The sequence below is a fragment of the Salmo salar genome, chromosome 01 (assembly GCF_965601325.2).
Source record: "Salmo salar chromosome 01, fSalSal1, whole genome shotgun sequence".
In the NCBI taxonomy this organism is placed as follows: domain Eukaryota; kingdom Metazoa; phylum Chordata; class Actinopteri; order Salmoniformes; family Salmonidae; genus Salmo; species Salmo salar.
In genome coordinates, this window is record NC_138291.1 from 88,359,322 (window position 1) to 88,374,010 (window position 14,689).

Here is a 14,689-nt window from a genome sequence, read left to right on the forward strand (position 1 = left end):
TAGAGATGGAAGGTTAGGGTAGTAGGGGTAGAGGTGGAAGGTTAGGGTAGGAGGGGTAGGGGTGGAAGGTTATGGTTGGAGGGGAAGGGGTGGAAGGCTAGGGGGGAGGTTTAGGGTAGGATGGATAGGGTTGGTGGAGGTTATGGTAGGAGGTAGGGATGCACAATATATCGGTGAACATATCAGAATCGGCTGATATTAGCTGAAAATGCCTACATCGGTATCGGCCGATGTCTAGTTTAACGGCGATGTGCAAAACCAATGTCAAAGCTGATGTGCATACCTATATAACGTAGGTACATGACGTAATGATGCCACGTAAAATGTTGCGCTACACGTGCAACAAAGCATTCCAAAACTAGACCACCATGTCTGCTGTGTGGATCGAGCAGTCAACAATCGAGCAGTCATTTGAAAGAGTAAGAAAATTTCAGCGAGACAACTCAAAGGTGAAATCCATTAAAGCCAAGATAATGGAATTCATTGCCCTTGACAATCAACCATTCTCTGTCGTGGATGATGTTGGCTTAAGCCGACTGGTCGAGCACCGGTACACACCACCAAGTTCGCTATTTTTCACAGTAATAACGTCACTGCTATTCGCTTCATGACATACATACTATTGAACGCTGTTTGGGTCTTTGCATGTCAAAAAAGATACAGTAGCACTGTCAAAGCTGTACAAAAAAGTCCACAAACAAGCAAACACCGGCCACGAACGATGTATTTACAAGACCGCATTGGTAATAAGGTATCATTTGTTCGACTTCTGGGACAGCTAGCTTTAACCTGTTGGGGCTCGGGGGCAGTATTGAGAAATTTTGAAAAAAATATGTGCCCATTTTTAACTGCCTCCTACACCAACTCAGAAGCTAGGATATGCATATTATTGGTACCTAGCTAGCATCAATACAACCAGCCTGAAAACAATGACCAGTAGAAACTGCAGTCATTTTCATTATTCTTAGCAATGATTTAGGAAACTTTCTGAGTAAGTATTAGCTAGATAGCCACTTGTTGTTCGCTTGTTGAAATTGAACTTCAGTTCATGAAAATAAATAGCTAGCCAGCTATTTGAACACTGTTGCCCAAAGCTAACGTTATAAGCAGCCAGCTAGGTTCATCTGGCTAGTGACGCTCGACCGCACCGGGCTATGTGTTGTGAAGCTGGCCACAATAAGGATTAGGCACAATAGTGGAATTTGCAGTTTGCCTACATAATAAAAGTATGTCATTGACAGTGATGCAAATGAATACAAATTGTAGAATTATGCCATACTTTTATTTTGAAGGCTAACCACAAAGTCCACTATTGTGGCTAATCCATATTGTGGCTAGCTTCACATAGATGGGTCCGACCACCATCAATCAAATAAGAACTGTCTTATAAATTAGGGTTATTTTAGATGACACCTAGCTATATAGTTAGCTAGCTAACTATAGCTACTGAAACAGATTGTCGTTTTGCTATGTCTTTGGGGAAGAACATTGTTTGCATCCATCCGCTTGCTAGCTTTTTTTTATGACCAGCACTGTCCAGAGCTTGGAGAAGGGCAGGTGCACGATATAAAACTTTACCAGCATCATAGCATACGTATCGATTAATCGTTGTGACATATGAAAGTTGAGTGATAGTGTAATCAATGTGTAATAACCACGTAAAAAATGTATGAAGACGTTAAATTATTATGTGACGTGCAGTCATATTCAGGTCCTGATTGGTCAACAAGCTTATTTGGACCAGTCAAATAGTGTTAAATAGTATATTGTTTGACACGCAAAGACCCAAACGGTGTTCCATAGAAATCCTGGTTGAGAATGAAACGACTGAACAAATGAACAACTAAACAGCACAGCAAGTAAGTGAAAGAAATAGGTTTTGATTATGTCTTACTGGTAATGGGGACATACGTAAATGCCAACAAAATAACTTTTTGGTCAGTGTGGTGTGTGTGTGTGTGTGTGTGTGTGTGTGTGTGTGTGTGTGTGTGTGTGTGTGTGTGTGTGTGTGTGTGTGTGTGTGTGTGTAAAACCTTTATTTAACTAGGCAAGTCAGTTATGAACAAATTCTTATTTACAATAAGCCCTATGGGACTCCCAATCACGGCCGGATGTGATACAGCCTGGATTCGAACCAGGGACTGTAGTGACGCCTCTTGCACTGAGATGCAGTGCCTTAGACCGCTGAGTCCATGTGTGTGTGTTAACTATTTAACTGTACTAGAATGCTTAAAAGGCCGCTAAAATGTTAAATATCGGTTATCGGTATCTGTTTTTTTTTGTCAAGGAAAATATTGGATATCGGTATCGGCCAAAAATGTCATATCAGTGCATCATTAGTAGGAGGGCTAGGGGTGGAGGGGTAGAGGTGGTGGGGTAGAGGTGGAAGGGTAGAGGTGGAGGGGTAGGCATGAAGGGTTGGAGGGGTAGGGGTGGAGGGGTAGGGGTGGAAGGTTTAGGGATAGGGTTGGAGGGGTGGAGGGTTAGGGGTGGAGGGTTAGGGGTGGAAGGTTGGAGGGGTAGGGTTAGAGGGGTGGAAGGTTGTAGGGGTAGGGTTAGAGGGGTGGAGGGTTAGGGGTGGAGGGTTAGAGGGGTAGGGTTAGAGGGGTGGAGGGTTAGGGGTGGAGGTTGTAGGGTAGGGTTAGAGGGGTGGAGGGTTAGGGGTGGAGGGTTAGAGGGGTAGGGTTAGAGGGGTAGGGTTAGAGGGGTGGAGGGTTAGAGGGGTGGAAGGTTGGAGGGGTAGGGTTAGAGGGGTGGAGGGGTAGGGGTGGAGGGTTAGAGGGGTGGAGGGTTAGGGGTGGAGGTTGTAGGGTAGGGTTAGAGGGGTGGAGGGTTAGGGATGGAGGTTGTAGGGTAGGGTTAGAGGGGTGGAGGGTTAGGGGTGGAGGGTTTGGGGTGGAGGTTGCAGGAGGATGTATCATGTCATTTTGGTTCAATGTTTTTTTTAAGTATTTTAAGTCGCTGGACTTTTAAGACCAATGAAAATATGTGAAGACAGATATGTGTTATTCTATGTGTGAGATGGGTCTGGGGATCAGGACTGGGACTGGGTAGGGGTGAGGTGGACTAGGAAGGGTGGAGGCGTTATCATGTATTCTCTGGATGAGATGTCTGGGGTAGGGGTGGATGGTTAGGGATGGAGGGGTAGGGGTGGAGGGGTGGAGGGTTAGGGATGGAGGGGTAGGGGTGGAGGGGTAGGGGTGGAGGGGTATGTATGACGGGACTATTGTTGGATGATTTTATATCCCTGTCAAAGACACATCACCCCTCTGAAAGCCTCCCCATCTCCCCTCCGTCTCCCCCTGTCCCCCCACCGCGTCTCCCCCTCAGTACTCTTCTATATAATTAATCACTCAGGGTTTACAGTATCTCTCCTGAAGGGTACTGGGGTGCTGGCGTCGGCATGGGATACAAATAAAACTGTTAACAATCAGCATTACTATCTATGGCAAGTCATTCACTCTCCAGGCCTCCTGTCAGTGATATATACTGTACATTTTCACTTCACAGAGACTCGAGGGAATATGTAAAAGGCTGTTTGAATAAACAAATTCATTCCTCTCTGTAGTTTATTTATCTACTCTCTACTTTCTGATCTGGTTTATACCGGCATGTCCTTTGATGTCTGTGTGTTTTTGAAGTCCAATTTAAATCGATTTAGTGTATTTAGGTTAGTGCTCATGACTATTGCTCTCTGAGTAGGCATCTCTGTCAATGACACACTATAGGCCTACTGTTGTCACTGTTACTTTGATCAATGGCTGGAGTTGTTCCCTGGTGCAGAGGGTCATGGCTAGAAGGGACACTGTGTATGTCAAAGTGACGTCACGCTCTGAATTCAGACTTCGAACAAACCTACCCACCCGATATTGCTAGTTAATTAGCTAGTTTTGCTGGCTAGCAGGCAACAAAAGCCAGGTATTAATTAAACATTGTGGAGAAAGTTATGTTTATATGGATGGGTGAGGGAGGGAGAAATAATGTGTAATATTGGTCACCATCTGGATGTCACAGTGACATGCTAAATAGCTATTGTTACTGGCCTCAGGATGCACAACGACATACTGATGCGAATGACCAGGGCACCAGTGTTATATTGAGTTGCTTGCTGATGGCAGTTGCTTCCCACTGGGCAGCCTTGTATCACTATGTCGCCGTCAGTAGCTAACGTGGCCAACTTCAGCAGAGTCGAGGATTTTCAAACTCTCGCGGGAGTTTGACATCACTTTGACATAAACTATATCTCTTCTAGCCATGACCGGTGCAGAAGGGTGACTTCACGATAGTGCCCACTGGGCACACACTGGTTGAATCAACGTTGTTTCCGTCGAACCAATGTGAAATAGACGTCTGTGCCCAGTTTGTTTGAACTTTTATCCCCACAAACTACAATCTATATTCATACCCCTTGACTTTTTACACATCCATCCACCTGACAGGTGTGGCATATCAAGAAGCTGATTAAACAGCATGATCATTATACTGTCTCGACCTTGTGCTAGGGACTTTAAAATGCCACTCAAAATTTGCAGTTTTGTCACACAACACAATGCCACAAATGTCTCAAGTTTTGAGAGAGCGTGCAATTGGCATATTGACTGCAGTAATGTCCACCAGAGCTGTTGCCAGGGAATTGAATGTTAATTTCTCTACCATAAGCCACCTCCAACATTGTTTTAGAGAACATGGCAGTATACCCAACTGGTCTCACAACCGCAGACCACGTTTAACCACGCCAGCCCAGGACCTCCACATCCGGCTTCTTCCATTGCAGGATCGTCTGAGACCAGCCACCAGGACAGTTGATGAAACTGAGGACTATTTCTGTCTGTAATAAAGCCCTTTTGTCGGGAAAATGTCATTCTGATTGGCTGTGCCCCTACCCAGTCATGTGAAATACATAGATTAGGGCCTAATGAATTTATTTCAATTGATTGATTTCCTCATATGAACTGTAACTCAGTAAAATCTTTGAAATTGTTACATGTTGCTTTTATATTTTTGTTCAGCATAGTAAACCTATATACCTAACTCGACCTGTACAGAAACATCCCCATCTGTCATTCCATTAGGAAATAATAATCAATGCTTTCAAGCCATTCCACTAAATCATTATGTAGATGAAGAGTTTTCGAACTAAAGGACATTCCCTTGGAATTAGCAAGGCAAGGTCGTTGTAGCAGGGCTGGGGTCTCACATCATGGCGAACACTATTTCAGCATGAAAGCTTCTCCTTATTACCTTCTCTGTCTTCTGCTGCCACTGGCGCCGCAGGGAGGCCTTGGGAAGGACTATCTCTCTCTCTCTCCATCTCTCTCTCTCTTTTTATTTTATTTGTCGTGTTCTCTCATACTCTCTTTCTCTACCCCCTTTCTCTCTCCTACTCCTCCCTCTCTCTCTCCTCCATCCTTCCCCTCCCCAATCAGTGATGATGGATGAGCTAATTGATGCAGAATGATCAGGCCATTCATTTCACCCTACAACACTCAGCTCCCTATGTAGGGTTAGTGTTGTGTCATAGTGAAGAGGAAGGGAGGGAGGGAGAGGGGGAGAGTAGGAGACAGAGGGAAAGGGCTACAGAGAGAGAGAATGACAAAGAGGGAGGGAGGGAGGGAGGGAGGGAGGGAGGGAGGGAGGGAGGGAGGGAGGGAGGGAGGGAGGGAGGGAGGGAGGGAGGGAGGGAGGGAAAAGCTGAAAAAATGCAGGTTGGTTGACTTTTATTTACAGTAACACTGTTGAGCATGGCTAATATTGAACTCATGATGCCAGCTAAACACACAATGTACAATCAAATCACGAACATGACCCACCGGAATAAGTGAGGGTTGAGAGACTAGCCCTGAGGAAAGGAGAGATAGTGTCTCACACCCTAGGTAAGGTCGCTGTGTCTCTCTCTCTCCTCATTTTAGCATCAGTTTTAATCCAAAGCGACTAACAGTCATGCATACATTTTTTTGTATTATTGTTGGTCCTGGGAATAGAAGCCACTATCCAGGCATTGCAAGCACCATGATCTACCAAGTGCTCTACAGAGGACCATTCTCAGTATATGTGTGTGTCTCCCCCCCCCCCCTCTCTCTATCTCTCTCTCTCTCTCTCTCTCTCTCTCTCTCTCTCTCTCTCTCTCTCTCTCTCTCTCTCTATCGTTCTCTATCAGTTTCAGTCTATGAATCATTCATCCCTGTCCCAACATATAAATCAAGCTGGTGGCTACCATGTCGCCTGCGGCAACCATGTCATTATCTAGTCAATGACATCGCTTGATCTCTGGGGCTGTGTCTCAAATTGCACCCTATTCCCTATGTAGTGCACTACTTTTGACCAGGGACCTATGGAAATAGGGTAGAGTTTGGGAGACACCCAGTCTGCGGTACAGTGTTGCTATATGAAGAGACTAGGTTGTGTATAGGGAGAAAGCTTTACATACCAGTATCATTATATTCTACTAGATGGTCACTTCCGTCTTGGTTTGTGGCATGAAGAAATGAAATGGGTACATTGTGGATTCACATTCACACAGAGAGAAAGACAGGCATATGTGTGCATAAGAGAGAGTTAGAGGGATAGAGAGATAGAGGGGGAGAGAAAAGGGAGAGAGGGAGTGATGGTTTGTGTGTGAGTACTTGTTTTCCTAACTTTTCAGGACCCTAATGTCCTAACAATTCACCTGAATATCCTGACAAGTTAGGAAAACAATCACTTTTTTTTTTTTAAGTCAGGACTTTTTTCATGTCTGAAATGTTTTAAGTACTATTTTAAGTTTAAGAGTTAGGTTTAGGGTTTTGGGGTTAAGGTTATGGTTAGGGAAAATATGATTTTTAATGGGCAAACATTTTGACTCCCCAAAAAGTCCTGAAATGTCACGAAAATAAAGCTGTGTGTGTGTGTGTGTGTGTGTGTGTGTGTGTGTGTGTGTGTGTGTGTGTGTGTGTGTGTGTGTGTGTGTGTGTGTGTGTGTGTGTGTGTGTGTGTGTGTGTGTGTGTGTGTGTGTGTGTGAGCAAGAGAGAGAGAGAGAGAGAGAGAGAGAGAGAGAGAGATGAGGGAGAGAGACAGAAAGATGGAGCGAAAGAGAAAGAGAGAGAGAGGAAGAGCTAAAGATATGCATATTGCTTACACTAGCTGAGGTCCTCAGGGGCAGTGTCAACATGCATCCAGCCTATCAGCTATGCGGTGGTGACACATCAGAGACCCCATAGCGTTCATAATTACTCACTGTTCTCAACTGCTTCATTTACCGTGGTTACATTCCAAATGGCACCCTATTCCCTTTATAGTGTACTGCTTTTGACCAACGCCTAATGGGCCTTATATAGGGAATAGGGTGCCATTTGGGATGAAACATCTCACTATCAGGGATTAGTGTTAATCTCATGTACTGTAAAATTTCAGCTGAGACTACCTGTTACTCACGCAAAACACCACTGTTATTTGGTCAAAAACAAAAAGCCTAAACTTGTTGAAGACTGTGATATATATATATATATATATATATATATATATATATATATATATATAGAGAGAGAGAGAGAGAGAGAGAGAGAGAGAGAGAGAGAGAGAGAGAGAGAGTATTTAGTCTGCTTCCAGTGCTTCAGTCTTTTAACCACAGACTATTTTCACTTGCTTCGGCAATGTTAACACATGTTTCCCATGCCAATAAAGCCCCTTGAATTGAATTGAGAGAGAGAGAAGAAAGATGAGAGAGAGGGCAATCTCTGCTGCAATAAAGCGCTGTTCTAACATCAACAACAACAAACGACAACACAAGTATCCCAACGGAGTATAACAGCAAATGAACTGCTAAACCTAAACACTTAGAAACATATCATTATTAGTAATTGGCAATCCCACCCAGTTTAATATACAGTAGAGCTGCTGCACTTTATAATAACTCCACGTAATAAAGCATTTATAAAGGATTACTTAATAGTAATCAGGGAGATGTATTATAGCCTACACACCAGCTGGCCGGACCAGACCGTTTTCTATTCCTTCATTACTGCTGATGTGACTGAGGTGGAAATGTTTCATGTATAGCGCTTCTGCTTCCAGTGCTTCAGTCTTTTAACCGCAGACTATTTTCAACTTCATTTAAACGTAATAGGATATTTCAGCGAAATAACGTATTCAGATATTTGTTTCCTTAACTCGTCTATGGACCTCTCTTAATCTCTCTTAGACAGTCTGCGCGTAAACTGAAGAATCTGTGGCAACGGGATGGAATGTATAGGATAAAGATCAACAGAAGTACCAGTGTTTGTGTTTTTGTCACAGATTATTAGGATGTACCAGGATTGGGCGAAGGCGGTGCTTAAACTTCGACTGATTTGCGCGTGTGGTGAAATTAGCATAAGGGTGGGGGGCTTTGGCTGAGGGTGGAGACTTCACAAACCGGAACTCCCCATTTCTACATTACATTTACATTTTAGTCATTTAGCAGATGCTCTTATCCAGAGCGACTTACAGTAGTGAATGCATACATTTCATTTCATTTCATGCATTTTTTTTTTTTTTTGTACTGGCCCCACGTGGGAATTTCTAACTGGTATGGACCCAGAACTTAATTACGCAGCTGACCAAATTACAAAAGATTTCAATTCTGGGTTAAACGAGATTAGACTGCTCTAAGGAGTGCCTGCAATCCACACTTTGGTTTTGGTAGAAAAGTCCCTGCCACTTATGTTCAATTCATTTTCTTAAACATCTTCTGTATTGTGTGCTTATTGTTTAACCATTGATATGTTTTAGCGGCCATTTTGCGACCTTAAGGAACAATCTTTTTTGTAAGAAATTCAAAAAATGTATAAAGTATTTATAAAGTATAAATATCTCACACTTTAGCTGAAGCCATGCAAAAATACTTAACTAATGATTAGTACATCATTATGAATCATTATTAAATATGAATCATTATTCATTATTACATACTTTAAAATATGTGAATGTTTATAAATGTGTGAATAGCTAGGTAACTAACATTTACAAATGTGGGAATAATGATGACAGGGTGTCTGCGGGTCCTTAAAAAGTTGTAATTTTAAATATATTTTTATGATTGAAAGGCCTTAATAAGTCTTAAAATGTCTTAAATTCAGTTTTCAAAGGTCTTACAAAATGTGAAGGAGATGACTACAGTGTTAACGTTATATTGTGCTGCTGTTTAATATATATATCTTTAACAGCTAATATTCTAGGTGCACTTCCACATTGTTTGAGAGGAACATGTCTAGATGGCATACAGCTTTTGTCAAATTTGTCAAATTGACATCAAAAGTTTTTTGGGGGGTCATTTTAGCTAACCCTAAACTTTTCCTAACCTTAACATAATTATCCTAACCTGCTACATTAGTTCTCCTAACCTGCTACATTAGGTCTCCTAACCTGCTACAAAACGTTCATTTTGACAAAAGTTCATCCAGACAAAACCATTAAAGAACTATCCAACCACCTGCTCCTCTGTGTGTGCATGTCATGTGCTTGTGCCAGTGTGAGTTGGGCCGTTGTCAGAGGAGAGAGAAGAGAGAGCAAGTAGTAGTCTATACAATTTGATAGACAACAACACTAACTAGAGCTGAGACCACACACCAAGCCTCTGGTGAGCTAGGTAAGGTCCAGTATAATAGTGATAGATCATCCTGCCAGCTGTGAACCTGAGCCTCCACTCACAGCACCCAGTCTGGTCTGGATAGGTCTAAGATAAGAGGAGCCTTTTATAAGACGAGCAAGAGCACACCCATGGATCCATGCTTACATATCACACACACACACACACACACACACACACACACACACACACACACACACACACACACACACACACACACACACACACACACACACACACACACAGTCATGGCAGGAGGTCGAACTCACGACTTCACATGCTAGATGATAGGAGGACAGGGTAATCAAGAGAGAGAGAGAGAGAGAGAGGTGAGAGATAGAGAGAGAATGAGAGTAAAGAAAACAGGTTTACATAGCAGCCACCTCAGAATGATAAAGAGAGTGCCAGATAAAGCCAGTGTGTAGGCCACACACAGATAAACAAGAGAAGATAGAGCGCTTTGTTTTAAGAAAACATTATTCTAGAGGCAGAGCCAGTCAGATAACCTAGATTCCTCACCACTCAAACAGATTTCTACTACCACCTCAACCTTCAACAATAGATCCTGGACCAGAAATGGTAGGAAGAAGAAGAAGAATTAGTCTACACGACTCTTCCTGCCTTTAACATACTGTAGTAGTCAGGAGTCAGACAAAAACAAAGTGTTCCTACGCATATTGTACACTAGGCAAAGAACCAACTGTCTTATTGTCATATTTTAGCAAGGTTAATTGGCTTAGATTGTGTCAGTTGATTGGTTTATTTATGAGGAGTAACATCAGGGGAAGGCAATTAGTGAAGACAACAGTATGTAGCCTTTAGGCCTCCTGACTCAAGCTATTAAAGAAACCTCACATGAAGAACCACATGAATTTCACATGAGATCTCATGGGAAGTTAATGTGAAACGTAAAAGTAACATGTGACGACATGAAACTACACATTTGAACACGTGAAAACATGATCTCGTGAAATAATTGTGACAACATGAGGATGCAACATTTCAACATGTGATACCATGACACTACACATGACAACATGTGATACCATGACACTACACATGACAACATGTGATACCATGACACTACACATGACAACATGTGATACCATGACACTACACATGACAACATGTGATACCCTGACAACATGTGATACCATGACACTACACATGACAACATGTGATACCATGACACTACACATGACAACATGTGCTACCGTGACACTACACATGACAACATGTGATACCGTGACACTACACATGACAACATGTGATACCGTGACACTACACATGACAACATGTGATACCATGACACTACACATGACAACATGTGATACCATGACACTACACATGACAACATGTGATACCATGACACTACACATAGCAACATGTGATACCATGACACTACACATGACAACATGTGATACCATGACACTACACATGACAACATGTGCTACCATGACACTACACATGACAACATGTGATACCATGACACTACACATAGCAACATGTGATACCATGACACTACACATGACAACATGTGATACCATGACACTACACATGACAACATGTGCTACCATGACACTACACATGACAACATGTAATACCATGACACTACACATGACAACATGTGATACCATGACACTACACATGACAACATGTGATACCATGACACTACACATGACAACATGTAATACCATGACACTACACATGACAACATGTGCTACCATGACACTACACATGACAACATGTGAATGTTTTTCACATGTGAAAATGCAATTCCACATGTGAGAGTTAGATTTTTTACATGAAAGTTTTTCATGGTATGGGGGTTTTAAGGTAAGTGGTACACTGTTCAGTTAAAATTGTGTACACATCCTTAATCAATATGATTACATTTGACATGATTACTTAGTGCTGACTTCTCAATATGATGCCACCTGAGATTTGAAGTCACAACCTCTACATTTGGGGTACGCCAAGCTTTCTGCTGCCCCACAAAGTTTGTGGCATTCGGTGAAGTCCCCTACACAATCATTACCTACAATACATCTCCACGCCTAGCAAAAGAGTGCCGTCTGCACTGCTATTTTAGGTATCAGTTATTCTGACTATTCTCTCATCATTGATTTCATTTACTTATTTAAGCAGTTTGAGGGTTTTCTGTATAGTTGTCTAAATAATGTTTTGGGACGATATATTATTCTGTTTTAATGATACTCCTGAATCACTATGATAAATATAATAGTTTTTCTTCAGTGTATTTTTAACAAAGCTGAGATTTACTTTGAAGTCCAAAGTGTTGTGAATACAGGTGAAATCTGTTATTGACACAGACATGGTGGCGTAACAGGAAGATCAGAATGCCTTGAACCAAGAGGTTGAGGGTTCAAATCCCAGGTGAGGATATGTGGAATAATAATTAGGGTATAAATAAACATACACAATGTAGTCATGTATGTCAAATATATATGTTAAAAACACTGCGTGAAGTTCCGGGGACATCCTAACAACTCATTTTTGTTTGCAGGGCATCCATCACCTGTGAAATATCATGTGAAAAATAGCTACGTGAAACTTGTTCCAAAACCAACATTTCACATGTAAAATAAAATGTTACATATGCAAAACGTGTTTTTTCCGTATAAAATTCATAAAATGTTCTGCCTGATTCCGTTTTTTCCCATATTGCATTTTTTCCGTTTAGTTTTTCCAGGTTTTAATTGTACTTTTTTCCCCAGGTTTTCACAACAACAAAAAATTACACTTTCTTTTTTATAAAGAAATTACATAATTGGATGTTCTAAGTCCACAACAATTCTTAAACCACATCAGGAGACCACTTTTGAGGTCTGGAAAAAATCGAACAAATGTAGATTTTTGGGGGTGTAGTTACCCTTTAATTCAACTGAGCACAAGCCAGAGACCGTTGTTTGGTTAGCGATGTTTCTGTAGCACACATGTGATTGCAGAGTTTGCAAATCAAATTGCCACTGGATTAATTAAAATAATCATGATATAATTTTGCCAGGTAGGGATAGGCCACTTTGTAATCAATGTAACATTTAATTGAGAAGGTTTTGGGGAACTTTCAATCTATCAGAAGACAGTTGTCATTACATTAGCATCATTGCTAACGGCTAGACAGTTGCCATTACATTAGCATCATTGCTAACGGCTAGACAGTTGTCATTACATTAGCATCATCGCTAACGGCTAGACAGTAATCATTACATTAGCATAATCGCTAACGGCTAGACAGTTGTCATTACATTAGCATCATCGCTAATGGCTAGATAGTTGTCATTACATTAGCATCACCGCTAACGGCTAGACAGCTGTCATTACATTAGCATCATCGCTAACGGCTAGATAGTTGTCATTACATTAGCATCACCGCTAACGGCTAGACAAAGTGGTAGACAAACGCGCACACACAGACAGGGGCATTCCTGTGCTGTTGCATCTTCAGAAAGTTTAAAGAAAATACAAATCACTGATGCATTTTGTTCATGTCTTATGATAACCTTGGGCAAATTAATGCATTTTCTAATACATTTTGTCATTTCCTTCTCAGTTCAACCCATTTTTGAATATTGTTGAATTACGTTTTAATGTCTTGTGGCACAAATCTCATTCAAGTCATGGTGTAAGGGGTGCGTACTGGCGGCAGAGAAGTCAGGCGCAGGAGAGCAAAAACTGATTTACAATGGCGCAGTTTAATAATAAAACCCACCGTTAACAGAACAATAAATCAAATGGGTACAAAACCCGTCACACACCAGCATAATGTGCACAAGCACTTACAACAAACAATTCCAGACAAGGACATGTGGGGAACAGAGGGTTAAATACACAACATGTAATGAGGGAATTAAAACCAGGTGTATGGGAAGACAACACAAAACAAATGGAAAATGAAAAGTGGATCGATGATGGCTAGAAGACTGGCGACGCCGACCGCCGAGGTCGCTTGTTTTAGCTTGTTTTGCGCATCATGTCCAAATCATCAAAAGTATCTACAATTGATTATAGATGATTTGAACATGATGCGCGAAAAATTGTAATATCAGTCCCATGACTTGAATGGGATTTGTGCCACAAATGCTAAATGGGATTTGTATCACAAATGCATTTGGAAACAGTGCCAGGGAAACTTAACCAAAGCAGCGATTGCAACATACATTGGTTATGTAAAACATAATTGTGAGGTGAAGAGGAGCAGAGACATGGCAATCAAGAAGCCAATGTTTAGTGTTACATTAGACATCATTGAGAAGTGCTTGAGTGAGTCCACTTTGGTTACGGAGATACATTTTTCTGACCTCTGATCCCAATCACTCGCACGCATGCAAACGCACACAGGCACACACACACACATTACCCTTGATTAACGTGTTGCTAAAGGTCTCTCTCTGTCACTAGCTAAAGATCTGGAGAACTGCACACTGAGGCGACGCAATATGGCTGCTGAGGGACGAGGTCTAACCATGTATCAGATAAGATGAGAGCCACTTGGGACATAGTGTGATTAGACGTGGGTAGGGTTTCAGCTCATCAATTATTTATAGCAAGAACTAACTAACTGTCTGTCTGTCTGTCTGTCTGTCTGTCTGTCTGTCTGTCTGTCTGTCTGTCTGTCTGTCTGTCTGTCTGTCTGTCTGTCTGTCTGTCTGTCTGTCTGTCTGTCTGTCTGTCTGTCTGTCTGTCTGTCTGTCTGTCTGCCTGCCTGCCTGCCTGAGATGGGATAAATAAATAACCAGGATATATCATATAAGAGTGTAGAGAGAGAGAGATGTCTGCAAACACCCAAACACAGTTGGATAAACAGTCAGATAACAGATATGACATGAAGCTGAAGAAATGACCTTGTTTTCATCTTCGTACGACTGCTAGATACCATAGATTCCCCCTTCAACCCACAGATCAGAATTCCACAGCTAATTAGGATGATACTTCAAGCCCAACTCCCCCCGCCCAATATACCAAGGAACCATTATATCAATCATGTCAGGGGAAGTGACAGATTTTCCAAAAGAGGAACCCCTGGGCTTGTGTTAGGCTACCCCGCTCCACTAGGCTCCTCCCTT

The 14,689-nt window shown here is 41.9% G+C and overlaps 1 protein-coding gene across 2 annotated transcripts in view; it reads right to left on the minus strand.

Annotated features, from left to right (window-relative positions):
- Positions 1–14,689, minus strand: part of macrod2 (mono-ADP ribosylhydrolase 2) — a 1,142,091-nt gene that overhangs the window by 830,417 nt on the left and 296,985 nt on the right. The window lies entirely within an intron of this gene.